The following is a 3,576-nucleotide window of genomic DNA, read 5'->3' as shown; positions in this document are numbered from 1 at the left end:
GAGATCAGTCACCGTATTGTCCCAAAAAGAAGAAAAAAGTTTCAGGTGAAAAAACATAGCATAGGTGGAATACTGAGGGAAAGGTAGCAGAACTTACCCTTATGGGAGATCCCACAGGAAGAAGTTGTGGAGCAGAATAAGAAGGAGCAAGATATTGGCAGAGAACTACTGACCACTGAGGGATTTGGAGTTCAACAGAAAGGGTAGATGGGAGTGTTTACTTTTCCTCCCCTCACACCTGTGGTAGTCTTCCAGCTCCCAATCCTTCAGAGAGCCTTTTTAATCTCAGGAATGCAGGTGTTTCTGCCATGGATGAACTGAGAGCTTCTTGAGAGTAGAGCACCTGGCTGTGGGCCTGTGCAGGGTCACTTCCCCCACCATAGACGCAAGCTGAGGTAGTGGGTGCCATATTGCCCATGCACCCACTGGATGTCTCTATCCTGTCTGGGAGGTCACAGTCCCTCAGTTGCCATGTCACTTGAACATTCCCCAGCACTCACTTGGACTGTGACAACCACAAAGGTACAGGGAAACACAGAAGAGTAGCAGTATTTCCAGAGTCTGACCCATAGGGCAGGCTGCCCCTGAAGGGTCTGGAAAGTTCCATGAATGCTTTTTAGGACAAAGGAAAGTGGAAAGCACACTCTCCTGCATCTGAGAGCTCCTCTGTCTCATGACCGGATGTTGTCTGTACTCTTTCCAGTGGAGACATGGTGCAGAGTGGAGTCCATAGGGTAGGACAGTGTCCGAATTCCAGAGAAGCAGCAGCACAGGAGCCTGGTAAGGAACATGGAGATTCCCTTGTTCCAACCACCCAATGCTGCAGACATAGCTGCCTCTCCTCCCAAGCATGAGCTATTAGAGTGGGTGTGCCACAGAATGGCCAGTTCTAGGCTTGCTAGGCTTCTAGGCCAGTTCTAGTACTCTGCTCACCATGCCCATGTTTTGCACGGAGGGTGTGGCTCATTTCCCTCCCCCATGGACAGGCAGCTTTTTTTGTAGATGTCAGGACCAGGGAATCTCAGCACTAAGGTCTCTACATCACTAGACCCAAATCCAATGCTCTCCGGCACCTACTCAGACCACAGCAGTCTTGGGGGACTGGTGGGTCCCTGGGGGAACTGTAGGTCCCCTGAAGCTTGGGAATTCAAGGCAGGCCACTTCCAGCTGAGAGGAGACTGGCAGCATGCCAGAAGACCCATTAGGACAAAGGGGACCAGAAGGCTAGCTTCCCCTTATTTGGGGACTTCTCCTCCTCCACTCCTCCTTTGCCCACTACTGGCAAGGCAGCCATGGCGGTTTCTGCTTGGAGCTGGTGAGGGCTACACAGGGAACAATTAAGCCAGGGTATTTGGGAGCAGCTGCCCTACCTCTGACAGAGTACCTGCCACAATCAGGCTTCCATGGGGTGTGGGGCTCATTCCTTTCCCTTTGAGGGAGGGTAGGGCTAGCAGTGCTCTCACCAAGCTGCTTGTCTCTTCTGAGAGAAGGCTATTCTCCCTGGAGGCAACTCTCTGGCATGACTAACCCTCACCCCTGCCATAGCATTTCATCGCAACCCCCAGTCATTCTGGGAACCCAGTGAACAGAGGTTTGCAGCTATAACGTTGCATACTGGCAAGCATTCTCATTTGATTTTAAGAGCTGGAGCTGTGTGCATGATAATGCAAAAAAAGCTAAACCATATTTTATGGTTGCTATATAAACAGAAATCCAAAGACTACGCTCTTTAAGTGAAGTGGTTTGTTGCGTACATCCCTCAGATTCTAGTAAAGAAATTATCTAGTTAATAAGTTTAAAATGTCTAAAATAACACAGTAAGCATGCAGCTATTCTTTCTTTTTTTTTTTTTCTTGCCACTTCCTCAGGATTTTGCATTTTTTGGCTCTCTTAAGATATTAAAATACCTTTAATTGTTTGCTACTCGTATCTTAAGGTTTTCCTGATAGTATGATCATGCTTCCAAGATCCTTCTTTTTTTGAAAATTTATTTTAATTGACAAATAATAAATATTTATACTTATGGAATAAAATGTCATGTTTTGATTTATGCATACATTATAGAAAGATTCAACCAAGCTAATTCACCTATACATCATCTCACCAACTTATATTTTTGTGGTGGGAACAATAAAAATATATTCTTTAAGCAATTTTGAAATATACAATCTATTATTACTAACTGTGATCACCATGAAGTTCAATAGATCACTAAATCTTATTTCTCCAGTCTAACTAAGATTTTGTACCTCTTGATCAACATCTTTCCTTCTCTCAGTCCTTTCCTTGCCCCCTGCCACTGGTAACTACCTTTCTACTCTCTGTTTCTATGAGATAAACTCTTTTAGATTCCACATATACATGAGATCATACAGTATTTCTATGGCATTATATGACTGGCTTATTTCACTTAGCTAGATTTCGTCCACTTTCATTCATGTTGTGAATGACAGAATTTTCTTCGTTTTTAAGGCTGTATAGTATTGCCTCATGTGTATTTATTACACTTTTTTTTACCTGTTCATTTGTTCATGGACACTTAGGTTGCTTCCATATCTTGGCTATTATAAATAATGCTGAAATGAACATGGGAGTACAGATATCTGTTTGACATACTGATTTCAATTCCAGTAGTGGAAATGATGGATCATATGGTACTTCTATTTGTACTTTTTTGAGGAACCTTCATACATTTCCATAGTGACTGTACTAACTTGCATTCCAATCAACAGTATAAAAGAGTTCCCCTTTCTCTATATCCTTGCCAGCATTTGTTATTTGTTATTTTTCGTCTTTTTGATGGTAACTATTCTAACTGGGGTAAGATGATATCTCCTTGAGATTTTGATTTGCATTTTCTTGAGGATTAGTGATGTTGAGCATTTTTTACATACCTATTTTCCATTTGCATCTCTTCTTTTGAGAAATGTCTATTGAGATTCTTCACCCTTTCTTAAAATGGGTTATTCGATCTCTTGCTGTTGAGTTGTTTGAGTTTCTTATACATTTTGAATATTAGCCCCCTATCAGATATATGGTTGCAAATATTTTCTTGAAATCTATGGGTTGTATCTTCACTCTTAATTGTATCTTTTGCTGCATAGAAGATTTTTAGTTTGATGCAATCCCAATTGTCCATGTTTGCTTTTGTTGCCTGTGCTTTTGGAGTCCTATCAAAAAAATCATGCCCAGACCAATGTCATGGAGTTTTCTCCCTGTTTTCTTCTAACAGCTTTATAGTTTCAGGACTTACACTTAAGTCTTTTACCCATTTTGAGTTGATTTTTGGATACGGTATGAGGTAAGGGTCCAATTTTTTTTTTCTGCGTGTGAATATTCAGTTTTCCGAATACTATTTATAAAAGAGACTATTTTTTGTCATTATGTGTTCTTGACACCTTTGTCAAAAATTAATTGACCATAAATGCTTGGGGTTATTTCTGTGCTTTTTATCTTATTTTGTTGGTTGATATATCTGTTTTTATGGCAGTACAATGCTACTTTCATTATAACAGTTTTATAATATATTTTGAAATCAGGAAATGTGATGCCTACAGCTTTGGTCTTTTTGCTCAA

The sequence above is a fragment of the Propithecus coquereli genome, unplaced genomic scaffold (genome assembly GCF_000956105.1).
Source record: "Propithecus coquereli isolate 6110/MARCELLA unplaced genomic scaffold, Pcoq_1.0 Scaffold8, whole genome shotgun sequence".
Classification (NCBI taxonomy): Eukaryota; Metazoa; Chordata; class Mammalia; order Primates; family Indriidae; genus Propithecus; species Propithecus coquereli.
Note: the sequence above shows the minus strand (reverse complement) of the source record.